This window comes from Anas acuta, chromosome 4, assembly GCF_963932015.1.
Source record: "Anas acuta chromosome 4, bAnaAcu1.1, whole genome shotgun sequence".
NCBI classification, from domain to species: Eukaryota; Metazoa; Chordata; class Aves; order Anseriformes; family Anatidae; genus Anas; species Anas acuta.
This window is the reverse complement of record NC_088982.1, coordinates 36,927,717-36,944,984: the sequence shown is the minus strand read 5'-3', so window position 1 is coordinate 36,944,984 and position 17,268 is coordinate 36,927,717. Positions and strand designations below refer to the sequence as shown.

The 17,268-nt window shown below is 36.1% G+C and overlaps 1 long non-coding RNA gene across 1 annotated transcript in view; it reads left to right on the top strand.

Annotated features, from left to right (window-relative positions):
* Window positions 1–17,268, top strand: part of LOC137855976 (uncharacterized) — a 40,076-nt gene that overhangs the window by 9,741 nt on the left and 13,067 nt on the right. Inside the window, exons 3-6 of the long non-coding RNA XR_011096106.1 lie at window positions 857–916; window positions 1,697–1,764; window positions 3,077–3,171; window positions 4,965–5,118. This is a non-coding gene — a long non-coding RNA (uncharacterized lncRNA). The remainder of the gene's footprint in view (window positions 1–856; window positions 917–1,696; window positions 1,765–3,076; window positions 3,172–4,964; window positions 5,119–17,268) is intronic.

Genomic DNA, 17,268 nt, shown 5'->3' with positions numbered 1-17,268 from the left:
AGTCCAGAGGAGCTGACACCCACTCATTTGATACCCCAAATTTATATCCCGAAGTTTGAAATATCAGGTGGTGTTTCTCCATTGCTCTAGTATACTGCAACTATTTTCAGAACACAGAGAGGCCAAGGGCTGATTTAAGTTATAGCTACAGGGCTATCTCATGTGTTTTTTGCCTGTGCAAATCTAAACACATAGCATGTGCAAAATGCTACAGAGCAGTTCCCTTATATACTCCTTGTGTAGCTGAAGTGCTGCTTTATCTAGAAGAGAGACATTTCCACAGAGATGCACAGTAAAAAGATTCCCCAAACTGTAAATCTGCTTAATGGTGACTACTTGTCCCCTCAATAAAATAAACCAATGTTATAGTATATTTTTGGTACAGTATTATCAGATAAACAGTGTTTTGTTTTTTGTTGTTGTTGTTTGTTTGTTTGTTTTCTCTTTCTTTTCTTTTCAAAAGGTTGTTTAAGAAAAAGAAAGAATAGCAGGGAGCAGACATATGTTGTGCCTTTTCATTGAATCATTTATTTCTCTCTCCCTCTCATTGCCTGTTGTGTCCTGCAGCTTCCTGCAGTTTTTATTCTGGGTCAATATTAGGACCCTTTTTTGTGGTTTTAAAAAATTAAGTATAACATTCCTACTGTATTCAATTCGGGAGTTAATTGAAAATCTCTAAGGGATCATATTAATTATTGGCAGTTTCAAGTATTGCACCTGAAATTGCTTATCATATGGTCACAGTGCATTAAAAGGCTACTCTAGGCATGCTGATTATTGAAAACTCAATTTTCGCATGTGGATACTTGTTTTCCATAGCACGTTTAGTGAGTCAGTCTTCACTTCTTGGTTGTAGGAAAAATCTTACCTTGTTGTCAGTGTTGCAAGCCCTTGCTTGTAGAAGGATCAGCAGTAGGTAAGAAAACAGCATCCCGGGTTTTCTTGAAAACTGAAAATATCATCCGAGACAGAACAAATAGAGTAACTGCAGCAATACCGCACTCCATTTTAACTAAGATAGTAGATACTGTCTTATTCATATACTCCTCTCTAAGCTTATTTTCTTTTCTGAGGCTGCTTAGTAATTCCTTCAGCTTAATGAGCTACCATTTTGGCAACCACTAAGCAACTTTGATTTAGTGATGTGACATTCTTAAAAAGAAACAGTTGTAAATGTGCTGAGAGAGCTGGCTTCTTGCTCTTTGGCACCATAGCAGATACTGGCTTCAAATAAAAACACTTGCTTTGGTACTGACAAGAAACTTCACGTTGTTTCTGTGTTAGTCATACTGTATGTCAACCTCTGTCGGGGTGGAAGCGTTGGCTGTCATCATGTGGAATTAGCCTAACATGCAGGATCTGATCCAGAATTCAGAAAGGCATTACACAGACTGATTACCTGGAACAGAGATCAAAGAGTAGGCAGATTTTTACCATGAAGAATCTCCATGATGACTTCCTTCAAATATTGCCAAACTTAAGTTTCTCAGTTGCCTTTTAAATGGTTGTCTTAATCATAGTAGAGATGACTGAAGTGAATACAGACTTAGGATCTGTAAGTTTCTCACGATAGCAGTTTGAGTTAATAAAATTATCTTTTCTTTCTGTTTGATTTATAAAAGAATACAGATTTCTGTATTCCTTTTTTTCAACATCAAAAAAATAAAAATAATTAAAATTCCTATTATTCCCGCAGATTGGAAAAGAAAAAAATATCTATCCTTTACTTTTTACAAGTGCTGGAGGACTATCCATATGTGGCAAGTATGAATAGTTGTGCAAGAATTTCCCCTCTTATTTTTTGGTATTTTTTTAAGCCTATGATTCATTTTTCACTCTGCGTACTTTAGCTTAATTTTCTGCATGTTTCCTTTCCTTATCTGCTCCTTCTTCCCACACTGCCTGTCTTCTCTTCCGTGCTCTTCTCTCTGTATGCATCTCCCATACATAATCACCCGCTCTTTGCGTAAAGGTTGAATTTCCTCACAGACAGACAATTAAAACAAAGAAACAAGAGGGGGAAAAAAAAAAAAAAAAAAAAAAACACAAAACAAAACAAAACAAAACAAAACAAAAAAAAAAAAAAAAACAACCAAAGAAGGGAACTCTAAGAAGACAGAAGGGGTAACATTAGCTCTTAACTCTTTCATACTTCCACAGTTTATCTCCCCTTGTAATTTTTTCCTCTTTAGCAAAATCCAGTAAATACTTAAATGTGTGTAAATTTATTCACTTTGGGGACTGACAGAAAAGGGAGATTTTAAATTCAGAATGTCTTCCAAGCAAAAGGAAAGTATATATATATAAGAAATTCACTTCATATTTTCAGTCTAATTGCATTTTTTAATCTTTTAAATATTGAAACCATACTTCTTGATGCTTGGAATGCAAGGTTCCCTTGATGATACAGTTAAATCTGAAGGCTTATCCTTGGGAAAAAAAAATAAATTCATTATTTAGAAGTCAATGTATAGTACTGAATACTGTTATGTAACAGGCCGCAGACAAATTATTATTGTACATTTTCAGAAACTAACATGTCTAAACATTGTTTATTTATTTCTGCTGATAGAATTGTAATCAGATTGTTTATTTGATAAGTCTCATTCACAACCCAATGGAGGCAATGGCTGTGGAACAGAAAGAGAATAAAAATGACTGAAATAAGTGATGGGAACAACTAGTCACCTGTTTCATTAAGTACCATCAGAAATCTGGGGTATTTCTACACATGTTCCTTAGCATAGGAAACAGATTTTGCAACATTGGCAAAATTGTTTGTGTGTGTGTGTGAGGGAGGGAGAGTGTTTTTTTTTTTTATTATTATTTTTTTATTTATATATTTTTTGTCATATGGATCTTGAAGTTTAAATCTTTCCATTGTTTTTGGACTACTACATTTGAAAACATTCTGAAGTGTGACTATTAAAACATTCAGTTAATTATTTGATGGCTTTAATAGGGAATAAATACTCTGCCAGCACTCTAATTTTTACCTTTGATGTCAGCTAATGGGAGAGCAGAGTTTCAGGTACTTGTATCTGAAGGCCGAAATGTTTCTTGGTCTTGACTACAGAAGATGCTCTTTGGACTCCACCTTCTCATCGCAATGATGAAAATCTGATTTGCATGATATTGTACTCTCTACATGGAATTCAAGGAACCCTAAAGGTACTTTCTTTTCTTTACTTACGTAATTATGTAGTATGTAGATTCAAAACCGTGATGAATTGGTAACTGACATATGTTTGAAGGCTGTTGTAAGTGGGACATATTTTGAATTAATTGTTGTAGCTTGGAAAAAAATAATATTTTTAGAAAAAAAAAAGTTCTAGTATTGTATCATAATTTTGCTTAGGTTTTGGCTAAAGAAAGACTTTATTTTAAAAGTAAAAATAAATAAAATAAGCTCATCCAAGGAGAATTTAAGCTCCATGAAATTAATAGGAGTAGCACTAGAAAGCTAAATAAACATTTTCTTAAAATCTCCATCTCAGAAGAAATTCCTGCATAAGTTTCAGTGCCAGCAAGAATGAAACAATCGCACAGAAGAGGCATGCACTATTCTCTTGCTCAGAAAGATATCCAGTGAAGTTGATTAAGGTGTATATAGTCCAATGTTTCCAGCCATGCATATAATTTTCATATCTTGCTCTCCTCAGATTAAATATTAAGCCTATATTTTGCCTTATAGTAAACCCTCTTCATAACAGAAGAGATCGAAAACAAAATTTGCATATGCATTTAACTGTGTAACTTCCTATTCATTTTTACTAACTGGAATGACAACAGACTGATAGCATGATATTTCTGATATTTGCTAGCATTTTCTGTAACGAAGGAGGACAATCTTTCCCAGACATTTTGTTTTAAACCTAAAAAATATCCCAGATTTTTCTAGCTCCCCAGACACATTCTTACCAGCAAGAAAGATATGGCTAAAGAATAAATTCTAATTGTTCACCTTTGTGGGGATATGAATAACATGCATATTAGATTTCTCATGCAAAGAAATGCCAAGAAGTTTTTGTGTTCCTGGAGATTTCAGTAGTCTGCAGAGATAAGGGCCATTGATTTGATTTGTTATCTCTTGTGCACTTTGAAGGCAATCATGATTCCTAGTTTTTAATATTCTTTTTTTCCTATGGAATATGGAGAGGCCATGTCAACATATCTAAAACAATATATATGTATATTGCATGTGTGTGTATTTTAAAGCTTTCAGTATTTTTTCTTAAACTATTTGTATTTCAAAGGCTTGATCTAAAACCAAATGAAGTCATATTCCCAGTGTTTTCAGTGTGCTTTGGACTGCCTATTCTATTTTATATCAACTAAATGTGCATGTATTTATTTTTTCAGTTAGGGTGCAGCTCTCAAAAGATCTTCAATAAGATTTAATTACTAGAAATAAATAGTAACCCTTAATTTGGAATATGTGACTGAAAGTCATGTTTCACCTTTAAGAAATAAAATATTTGTGTGTTCAGCTGAGCAGTGAGACAGTAATTCTCATCTACTTATATGGGCGTAGCCCTTTAGCAATATCACATATTGTATGAAAAGATTATCTTGCTTGTATGAATATACATGTTAGTTTATGCCTGTTTTTTCATAACATTTAACTGGATTTTAAATCTCTCTGCTAACTCACATTGCTATGGTAGCATTCAGTACCAGTCCATGCACTAACTTTTTGGACTGACACCAAAATAAAGAGTAAAATGTTAATTAACATAAAAGACACTTGGATAATTTGAGGTGCAACATGAAGCTGAGTGAATTTTAGGTTTTCAGCAAGCCAATTTGCAAATAAGTTCCATTTTCCCCAAACCATTTGCAAACATAGACAGAATTTGTCAATTAATATTTGTAGAGCGAAGGGGGCTGGCTAGAGGGATAGGAGAAAGGGGAAAAAGAAAGGAAAAGGAGAGAGGAACAGAAATGCTTTACAGAAATTTCAGTTATATCCTTGCAGAATGTTCTTGGTGAATGACCCTTGCCTGGCTGTGCCAGTACCTCTGGCCAGGCAAAGAAGACTTCCTTTCAAAGCTGCAAGTTCCTGGGATACCTTGGGGATTCAGCAGAGCTTTTACCACTGAGGCTGCCATGCTGTCAGTAAGACACAGTTCTTCACTAAATACATTTAATAAATAGAAAAAAAAATGCAGATGACTATAAGAACATATATAAAATGCATTTGGGAGATGTAAGTACATCACCTTATGCCTTGCTATACTCCATTGTGGCCCCAGTGCAGTAATATGAAGTTGCTGTGCATCTTGGCATATGAAATTTCTACCCTCTGTTGTGCTATTCTTATGATTAGATTTCTGGTTTGAAAGCAACATTTGTATTTAGACTCTTATTTTTCTTTTCCTTTGCTATAATGTTACATTTAATGCATCTTTTATAACGAGTACATTGTTGTTCTGGAAACCTCATCACCACTCCTAACAGGGTACAACATAATCACTCTATTTTCTTTTAGAGAAGTTATTTGTTGTTGTTGTTATTTTTATTTATTTTTATTTTCCCACCTCTGCTCATTTTTCTTGCTTCTCTGCCCCTGCCCAACAAAGATTCATTGTAATAGAAAACAGGCTTGGTAATAACTGCCTGTTATGTTTTTGCTTAATGTAGTGTGCAAAATATGACAAGGGTGAATGTTAGTAGATGTAGCAACAATCAGAATATTTCTTTTATTCTAGCTGTTGTATCCTGTATATGAAATAGTTGGAAAACACGTTAAACAAGCAGGGAGAGTAAGTCATAAATCTAAAGGTTGGAAATTTCAATTGTACATTTTTTTCCTGAATATCGAAAAAGAGAGTGGTGGAATGGCATAGTATCTAAGATTAATGCATTAAAAACAAACAAGCAAACAAAAACCCACAATCACTAATGTATTAAGTTTGATGAATACTCATGGTATAAATAATTCTTTCAGTATGCACTGCAATCTCTCTTTATCTGCATCATATTGAAAACTGATTGTGGTTGCTAGCCCCTTCATCTAGATGCTATTTTAACTAAGAAACCTTAGTTTTAATTTAATTCAATTTAAAACATTTCCAGGTTACTGCTAACAAACTGTACTAACAAACCATTCAAGTCTGACACACATTTTACAAACTGCAACTACTATGAAAATACGGTTTAATTTATACCATTACTATACATTTACTTTAAATGTTAATCTGTCACAAAAACACATGTATTTCTTACATTTTCTGTAGGAATATATTTCCAATTTATATGCATAACCCAAAAACAGTTTCTGTCACCCATATATAGCGTCCTATCTTAACTTTGATTCATATATTTGAGAAGTATCTTCATGACGATTTACATTGCCTTGCTAATCTGAATTTATTCATTCTGGATGCATTCATTTACTGTTCTATCTTTAGTATTCCAAGAAAAGCTGCAGAGTAGTGTATATTCGTTGTTTCAGTTCTATAACTGTATTTGTTTATTTGTAAATCAATATATTTCAAGCCTCAAACTGAGGTCCACGGTGTTGGATCAAGAATCAAAGAATCAAGAATCTTGGATTCTTGATTCCTTGGCTTCTGTTTTGACAGGAACTTCAAGTTTTCTTGCAGACCTTTGCATCACATCTACTCTCAAAAGAAAAGATATCTCTGTAGGTGAGGAACATGCAACTATATTAGACAAAGCTGCCGAGTAGGCTGACTTAAAAGTCAATGTCAAGTGTAAATTTAATATACAGGAGGTGACACAGTTGGTTATTTAAGAGAACCTGCTTTCCAAAATATCAAGAACTCAGGGCAGAACAATTATCATGATCTAGAATAAATAGATATGTTTACTTTGTATATGAAAAAATGTGTGTAATTGCATAATTGTTTTAACAATAAATGTCCTGCAGGGTATCTGCATATGAAATATCATATATGATATATGTTTTTGTGGAAGGAACTGGAAAAAATAAGTCCAGAGTTCCATGAAATAATAAGTGATCTTCTAGGTTTTGAAGGATAATCTATTACTCCTGCTGAAAAAAAATGCAAGGTTGTTTAAAATGACTGTTTATAAATGTATTTATATTACTAGGTTCCTTTTGTCCTATAACTCCTATTAATTTAGGTCAAGGAGCCAGTCACAGTCTTGATTCCAAATAGTACTTTTTCAACATCGCTTTCTGTTGTGTCGTTGGTGCAAGGTGTTTATAGATGTCCTGGCAGCAGATGATGAATATTGTTTTACACCAGTCTCCATTTGAAACCTACCTCTGACATGTCACTTACTCTGAAAAGAGCTGGGCACTGAACATGAACTTACATTAATAAAACGTTAGAGCATTCACAGAGTAATGAATTTAATTTTTTTTTTTTAAGAGGCAAAGGTTTCCTTTGCTCTGTGTGCCACTTAAAATGTGCTAGACATCAGCTGATATCATTGAGCCTTGATTTTTTTAATTATTATTATTATTTTATTTTTCCTCCATTGTATATATTCACATATATATATATCTGCATGTTCCAAATGCAATAGATGACTTACCAATGACATGCAAACTTGATGGTGTTCCTTCATAATTTACATTTCATCACTATAGAAGAATAATGTATTTCACAGTTAACATCGTCCACACAGTTGACTTTGGAATCTTTACATTCCTTCAGTGCAGGGAGAAGAAACTTTATTTTTCTAACAGGACAATAAAATAACCTACCCAAATGGAATATTTTAGGTTATGCAGTACTACTTCTGTTTGGTGCTGAATTTTAACTTTCCTTTAAAGCTTTTCTCCTGAGATACATCAATAAGCTATTTCCTCTGCTCATCTCTTCAAGAAATAGAAAATGTAAGATATAAAATGTATTGCCTCATAGGAAAATTTTCTGTGAATTGCTTTACAGGATACCAGACTGTGAATGTCTAGTCTTGCAGTTGTAACAACTCTATTTAAAAGCTGTAGAACTATCTCTTTCCTTCTCTTCAATTTCCACACTTTCTTTTAGACATTCATAATTAACAGCAAATCTCAGATTTGATTTCTTTGTAATCCTTGCCAGAGGCTGTATGGGAGACACTCACTTCACAATCCTGCTGATCAGAGCTGAGTAAATGAGTACTTCTAGCAGGAAGATTTGTGATGTTATATCTTTGAAAAGGTTCAGAAAAAGTTTTTATTTGAGAATAAAGACAGAGGATAGACACTAGCCTGGAAACTTTGTAAAAGATGGGCCTACCTGTCGATCTCTAATTTATTATGTTGCAAAGGTTGAAATGTTTTCCCTTGAGCCTTACCACACAGAGTTAGTATTTAGAGGGCATTATGTGAGGTGACCTGTTATGACATGGGGTAAGCATGATGAAAGGGGAAAAATAAACTTCAGTGTAATATAACACTGGGGGGAGCAAGAAGGGGTTGTTCTTCATTCTTGTCAGGCAGATGGAGCAAAGTTCAAACACACCAAAAAATATCAGATTGGTTTCAGAAGTCGGGAATAAATTTCTGGCTGGTGTTTGCATCCAGACAAAAGAAATCTTGATGAATAGCTGTTTCACGAATAGGCATGAAGTGCTACAAAGCACCCTTACTTTCTCTTTGCCCTATCAATAAAGGGAGTATTCCCATTCCCATTTGTGTGTTAGTTCTAGACATGCACCAATCTTTCCTGCAGCATCTGTTAGGTACTTGCTTTGAAGATAACAATTAAAATTTTGAAAAGATGAATTTTTAAATACAGGTGAAATGTAAAATTTTTATGGAAGCCCCAGAATGGGGAAGCCTACCCATATCTAAGGGTCTATATGGTTAAATAAGAAAGAGAATATTTGGGAGTGGAGTGCATGGACTTCAGCACCTAAGTCCTTCTTTGTCTTTTTCTTTGGGGTCCTTAAACCCTTCACTGAAATGATAACAGGAGCTCATCTCTTTTTTTTTTTTTTTTTTTTTTGGGGGGGGGGAGTGGAATTCATGGGGATAAATACATTTAGAAAGAGCAAACTGTTAAGGATCTACAATCCAAGAGTCTATCTAGCTATCTGTAGAGAAATGTTTCATCTGTGGTATCAATGATTTAGTTTGAGAGCTTTGCATCTGGCTATTGACATCTTTCGTGGTGACAACCACCAGAAGAAGCATTCTAACCTGTTAAACAGCTTTTAGAAGAGACAGAAAACAATGGTGTGACTTACGTGTAATTAAATAACATTTGAGAGCTGTTTTTTACTGCTGCTGTTTGATCCTTTTTGCTCTAAAAACAAAACAAACTTGCATAGGAAAATAAATGTCCCCACTCACCACCACCACCAAAAAACAGAACATGAAAATGCTGCTTCTGTCTGGTAGCTTGCATCTCTTGAATTTCCTTCCTCTGCAGTCTTGCTGCTGTTAAGTTACAGTGCAGATCAGTGTCTTATCAGACATTCAGCAAACTTTTAGCAGCCTTATGTTGCTTAAAGCATTACTTTCAGGTTGCAGGCTCAGGGTAGCACTGCAAAAAGGTGGATTTATCTTCTCTGGCTCTTATTAGAAGGAAGTCAGGCAAGAACACACAGGAAAGAGGAAGAATTAGGAAATGAATAATGCACCAGGGAAGTAACAATAGCTAGAATCAAAGGGTCACACCAGGTATTGTCAGAACTAGACAAATATGGTGGAGATGAAGATGCCACCTAATTTTAGACTTTACATTCATTCTGCGGGGACACATTTTCCATCAGGCTAACAAAGGCACCACAGTGGAGTTTTGTGTGTGGCAGATCCAGTCATCAGGCTGAAATCGATTTCTCCCATTTGCCTTATAGTCTTTGATATGCAAACTCCAAAAGGTGATGGCAGTCTCTTCCCATTAAAATAACCTTTCAAAACTGATTCTTGGCAACATCAGAGTTCAACTACCATCACTGTTTTTACAGGACTTGATGTAGTCTTGATGATTTACAGTCCAGTCAGGAACTCTTGGATAAGTTTTGATTAAACTTTTGTAGCTTAAATCACTATTTCTTTTCTAATTGCTGTTTCACTGTGGTTACTTTTGAGAGTGAGTTTAGAATATAAAATGAAATGGACCTTGGCATAGAATACACATCTTTCCAGAACAAGAACTGTACATGGTTATCACCCTCTTTGTCATTGTGTGACTAAATCCGACTTGATCTCCTGACATGGCTCGGGCTCCTCTCAACCTCTAATTATATCTGTTGTTGTTCTTCCTTCAATCTGCAGAAATATGTTAATATCTTTTAGTAGCTGAGCCATTATGCCTAATTAAGGGATTGCAAATAAATAGGGGTGGACAGTTCCAAACATACAATAGCTGTAGATAAATAGAGAGGGACAGCTCTCAACATATGGTAATGAATGCAGCCATAAGGCCTAAAGTATGTATTTTAACTGCCAAATTTTATGAGCAGCTTCCAACTGGTTTCATTTGGCCTCAGCTATATGTCTGACAATCATTGTAAACACAGTTTTTGTGCCATATCATTTTTGTGCTCAATGGCTAGAATTTATGCATGCAAAGTTAATTTGCACTGCTGACTGAGACTGTTCAGAGAATAAATATTTTACACATGAGAAGTTGCACGTTTAGTGTGGTTGTTCACAGTACTGTTACTTTCCAGACTGATACAAATGTAAACGCTTTTAATAAGTGATACCAAGTCTCAACATTCTCCATATCTTTTTAAAGATTATTTAGTAACGTTCAAGAAATATTTGATTACCCAATCTTTATCATTTGCAGCTTGATGCAAAATAGCCACAGTGGCATCTCAACAGAGAAAAACTATCCTGGGAAGAACTGAATATGCATGGCCTCTTTAATAATTTAATTCCATGTTAGAATATAACATAAATGAAGGGCAAGAATTTCTGCTCTTAGCCCAAATGGCTGTAAAAGAAAAGAGCAACTCAAAAGTGAGCCAGCACTTTCAAGGCCAATGCCTAGCAGCTAGGGTTATCCTGGAGATGGGATCTTCCTAGAAAGAAAGGGAACGTGTGAAATTTGTTTATTGTTCTTAGTATTGCTAGGGAAGGGAAACTTACAAAGGCTGAGAGAAGAGCTGCCAACATGGGGAAGCTGCCCCATCTCTCCAGGCATTAGCATGCCTCAGTGACGGTTGCAAGCTCTAAGGGTCCTACAAGGAAGAAAAGGGGATCTCTTGGCAAATATACCATGCCTAAACCCCATTGCTTTTGTATAGACATGTAGAAAGCCTGTCACTTAATTCATTCTCCTACTCAAAATAAAGATCAGCTTAAACCTTAAGTTGGACCAAGTTGTTATTATCTCTGTATGATTGTACTGCCAGTTAGCAATTGTTTGCATTAATTTCAGATCAAAAAGGATGACTAACACTATTTTTATCATTAAAGACATCGTTTTCATGCTAATGATAGTGTTTAACTGTGCTAAGCAATTGCATCTATTTGCTTGACTTTTTTTTAAAGCTGTTTTTGTACTTTAAAACCCTTTCTCACTAAATACAAAATTAATAAAAGTTGTTCTAAAGTCTTTTCAAGCAGAATATGCTGCACTGATGTCAGCCAAGTAAGCCTACTGTGCTACATAGTCTGAGTGTCATCATAATCACGAAAGAAAACCAGAAGAGTTAACAAGAAGGTTCAGAAAAAACTTTTTTTTTTCCTTTTAAAAATACAATACTTTTAGCTATCTTGATAAGGAAGCTAAAGTTTCCAGGAGAAAAAAGAAATAAAAAAAATGCTATGGCATAGAGACTATATTCTCTTTGTGCAAGGAGTTTTTTTGCAAGTTGTTTTTAAGGAAAATATTAAAAACTCCATCTATATGAAGGATCATTTTTGCTGCATTTTAAATACTACAACTGTGGTACCTGAATACTTTGAAATGCACTCATTACATGAAGTACTCTTTATACCTGGCAACATGTAAGGTAAATTAGTATAATAAAAGCAGATGCAATTTCTTTAATTATACTATTGCAAATCTTAAATTTGTTCAGATAAAGAATGAATATGATTTGCATCTGTGAACCCAAGTTCAGGATTTCCCATGAGGAGAATCTGAAACTAATGCAACCCAGCTAATTGGAAAAGCAGAGGTTAGTTTTGGCTGCTTTGTGGAAATGTGTTATCCCCTTCTTTTCAAGTGTCAGACAGAAGAAGCTGGGCCATTCCTCTTTCTTGCTGCTACAAATTATTTGTTTATGCCCTTTATAATCACCATTTCTAATTTCCACCTGTCATCTCTGAAATGTAATCTGAATTCAGGAGCCTAAAATTCATTTTTCCTTGTCTGTTTTTACATGCTCTTTTCATTGTCCTGGGGCACTGCCTCACCTAGGCAAAAAGAGAGGAAGACCATGAGGTGCAAGTGGTGATGAGAGCTCATGCAGAAACTGGAGGTCCAACCTTACACCAACCTTACAGTCAACTGGCATTTTTACCACGTGTCTCAATCCTGAGAGATGGTGGATGGCATGCTATGGTGATTCACTTGATATAATGCTCTCCTTGCAAAAATGTATACTTTAAGTTCTTTAGTTTTGTTTGTCTTCATAATAAGGCTGGCTTGGGACTTATAGATTGATAGGTTTCCTAGTACCTGCAAGATTTCAGAGTTGGAATGAAACTTTCCACCCATTACAGTCAATGAGTAAAACTGAGGTTATAACCTGAGTGAAACTCAAGTTTCATTTTGATTTGTTTAATTGGAAAAGAGTATAGATGTGCAATAGTTGTCACCAAAAAAAAAGTCCTAACTTACCCTACTGCCATAACTACAGATTTGATTTTTTGTTGTTGCTGTTGTTTCATTGTAAGCTAGAAGAAAATTGCTTTTATCTACTTATTTGGTGGTAAGCATTTCTTGGCAAAGAGTTTTCATGAACATATTATTGGTGGTATGCTTTCACTAATGTATTTTTGCTTGTTCCTTTGAGGAGATGCCACATATATTTCATAAATGGTCACATCGGTCACATGGTGGTTATGGCTTTCCTAACTCTTTTAACTAACATATGAAAGAAACATAAATAAATGGGCCATGACTACAGAAAAAGTGTGGAGTGGAAGAAAATCTATCTGAAGGAACATACAACAAATGGCTTTATAGCTTGCTTGTAAATTAAAGATTTTTTTGTTTGTTTGTTTTGCTTTTAAAAACCAAACAAATCAACTCCCCCATCTCCCCCCCTCCCCCCCCCCCCCCCCCCCAATCTCACCCCCAATTGAGAGAGAAAGAGAGAGAGAATAAGTGAGATTTATTGTCTATCAAGCCAAATTTATGGTCATTTTGTCTTGCTGTTTGCACATTAATTATATTTCTTCTTGTTATTTGGCTGGATATTAGTCAGTATAACTAACCAGTATCTTTGTTGAGTTCATCCTTTTGTCAATGATTTATTAACCACAAGGAATACAAGTTTGGAAGAGCCCAGTGAACTTTCTAATTATAGTACTTTTTTCACCTTTTTAAACTAGAAATAGCAAAAGAAAGATTAAAAGTTGACTAATTTCTAACATTCCCGGAAATTTCTCTTAAGTTCATGATGTTCAAAAATTTGTTTTTGAAGGCTGTTGTCAGTGTGATGGCTTGGAAACCTCATCTTTTCTGCAGAGAAGCAGAGGTTGGAAGAGAGGTTTTTCAGGTATACATCAAGCTTTTTCATATCAGACAGTATCATTTTATTTGCATATCTGTGCTAACAATAGCTCTCAATGTGCAGAGAATTTTCCTAAAGGTGTATTTTTTATCAAGATTGAAATTAAAATCCTCAGAGGTGCTGGGATTTAGGAACAAATTAAACAGAAATATAATAATATTACCATGTGGTTTGCTCTGTAGAGGACAACTCGAGAACTTAGTCTAAAATAGATATTTTGTTTGCCAAACAATATTTATGTTTGTGTGCAAATGGAATCTTTCAGGAGGATAGTATCACTTAATTATACACAAGTGTTTAAGACTTTTGAAAATCGAATTAAAGTTTATAATATTTGTAATGCATTATAAATTACATCCAAATTCATATAACTATTTTTCTCTTATGACACTATTGGAAATACATTTTCATGATACTGTGTTTGCATTTATTTGAGAGGCATTATTCTTTCCAGTTTAAGGCCTTGATTGAGATCATAAGAGCACCTGACAGCTCCTTTTGGCTCCTCTAGTAGCTGTATCTATGAAAATACAGGCTTTGCCACATGCATCCATAAAATTATAGCATCGGCACTCTGCAAAATCCTGGATTGTAATCCAGGCTGCAGCATTGACCCTCACCAATAATTGTGCTGAAAGTGATGTGTGTTCCACTTCACACCAAACACATATTATAGTGGCAGCAGGCCAAAGTGTTCAGAGGGTGTTATTTTTAACCAGATTCTGGATTTTGTTGTTTTATGTTGTCATTAACAATTCATGAAGCACTTATTGAAACTAATAAACTGATTGCAAGCTAGAAAAATGAATTGATTAATATGAAATGTAAAATGGAATAGTGATGAGCTCATTTCCATTGTAAATAATGGAAAATAAATCCAATAACTGTCTGCTCTTTGGACTGCAAATGAAATGAACTCACCTACAAATCAGTCCATAATAGTTAGCCATAACTGACTTATAGAGGGTTTTTTTTAAGCCAAAGCTCACAAAGAAGTCACGTTTTGAATATAATTTTTGGCAGCTTGTACACCAGGAAACCACAAATTTAAAAGTGGTTGTTTAATCGTGATACTGCTTTCAGTGCTTTCCAGATTATCTTAATCTGGAATTTTCTCTACATCTTTATACATCTTGATTCTATTTTATGGTAAACCATGAAAGACAGGTGATGTAGTATAAGGTCCTTTCCCCCCTCCTAACGATTCAGGACTTCCGTCTGATCTTTCTCAGCCTTTCCTCATAAGGAAGATGCTCCAGGCCCTATATCATCTTTGTGGCCCTCTGCTGGACTCTTTCGAGGAGAGCCCTGTCTTTTTTTTGTACTGGGGAGTCCAGAATTGGACATGGTACTCCAGGTGAGGCCTGACCAGGGCAGAGTAGAGGGGGAGGATCACCTCTCTTGACCTGCTGGCCACGCTCCTTTTAATGCACGCCAGGATCCCATTGGCCCTCTTGGCCACGAGAGCACGCTGCTGGCTCGTGGTCAACCTGTCATCCACCAGGACCCCCAGCTCCTTTTCCTGAGAACTCCTCTCCAGCAGGTCATCCCCCAGCCTATACTGATACGTGTGGTTGTTCCTTCCCAGGTGCAGAACACTTGCTTTTATTAAACCTCATTTGGTTTCTTCCTACCCATCTCTCCAGCCTGTCCAGGTCTCGCTGAATGGCAGCACAGCCTTCTGGTGTGTCAGCCACTCCTCCTAGCTTTGTGTCATCGGCGTATTTGCTGAGGGCAGACACTATTCCCTCATCAGGGTTGTTGATGAAGATGTTGAACAAGACCGGACCCAGCACCAACCCCTGGGGAACATCACTAGTCACAGGCCTCTAGCCGGACTCTGCTCCTCCGATCACCACCCTCTGAGCTCGGCCAGTCAGCCGGTTCTTAACCCACATTGCTGTCCACTCATCTATCCCACACTTTCTCAGATTTGCTATCAGGATATCATGGGAGAGAGTATTGAAAGCCTTGCTAAAGTTAAGGTAGATGACATCCACTGCTCTCCCCTCATCTACACAGCTGGTGATGCCATCATAGAAGGCAACGAGGTTGGTTGACCATGACTTCCCCTTGGTGAATCCATGCTGACTACTCCTCATAACCTTCTTCTCTTCCAATTGCTTGAAGATGGCATCCAGAACAAGCTGTTCCAACACCTTTCCAGGGACAGAGGTGAGACTGACTGGCGTGTAGTTTCCCGGATCCTCCTTCTTGCCCTTCTTGAAGACTGGAGTGACATTGGCTATCCTCCGATCTTCAGGCACCTGACCCGTTCTCCAGGACCTTTCAAAGATGATAGAGAGTGGTTCAGCAACCGCCTCTGCCAACTCCCTTCGCACACGCGGATGCATCCCATTGGGACCCATGGATTTGTGTGCGTTGAGCCCACTCAGATGCTCCTGAACCACTTCCTTGTCAACACGGGGGGAGATCTCCACTTCCCAGACTCTTTCTCCTGCCTCTAGGATCGAGGAGTCCTGGGGGAGGAGTGCTTGAAGCAAAGACTGTAGCAAAGAAAGCATTCAGTATCTCTACCTTCTCAGCGTCTCCCATTACCAGGACACCCTCCTCATTCAGCAAGGGACCCACATTATCCCTAGTCTTCCTTTTACTGTTTTACTTAAAAAAAAAAAAAACCTTCTTATTATATTTTATCTCTTTTGCAAGCAAGAGATCTGTTTCAGTTGCATTAATCTTCTGCTTAACTAGATTTTCTACTAGGTTATATACCAAAGTACATTTACCCTATTTATCAGTTTGTATTTGGTTTGTGGCTTTGGAGGAAGTTTGGATTTTTGCTGCTCCAAACTAAGTTCATTAAACATAGCTCTTCAAATTAAGAACTTTTTCTCATACTAGTTCAGCAAGTTCTATTTGTAGAACAGTTACTTCTCAGTAAATAACAGTCAATCAGGCCTAAGTGGGGAGAAAAAAAAATAAAAGCCTTGCAGTGAAAATGTTTAAATATTCAAACAATTCAGTAAAATTCAGATGGGGTTGAATTATAACCTGGCCATCCACAAGACATTTAGTATTCTATATCTCTGGATTACTTATGTCATACACAAAATAGTTCCGAAACAGCTATTCCATAATTTCTTGCTCCTACATGGATTTAATCAAGATTAATTACGGCATAAATCTCTCAGTGCTGACCTATTTAAATACAACAGGGCATGTTTTCAAGGCACAAGGCCAAAATCACAAGCCACTATAAGTTCCTTTTTTTCTCTTCTCTTCTCTAAGATACATGTATTTCCACAGGAGTTCCACTGATGTGAGGTCTCCAGTGTGTTAGTATCTCACTGTATACACACCTCAATTGATCTGTATGTACTATAAACAAATGGAATGACACATTGAATGTCAGTTTGTATGTTTAGTAGATATTACACGTGTTGTTATTAAATAACATTAAATATTTGTAATATCTTAATTTCATTTGAAAACATGGCACATGGCCATGGAAATGCTGCATGGGCTACTCACTGAATGGTTTATATTATCTAGAATTTAAAATGAAATCTGGTGTCAGTAGCCAATTTAATTAACAGGATCTTTTTCATAACTAATGGATGCCTTTTCTTTGACACTTTCTTTACTGGATTCTAGTTCTTCTGATGACTCATGGAAATA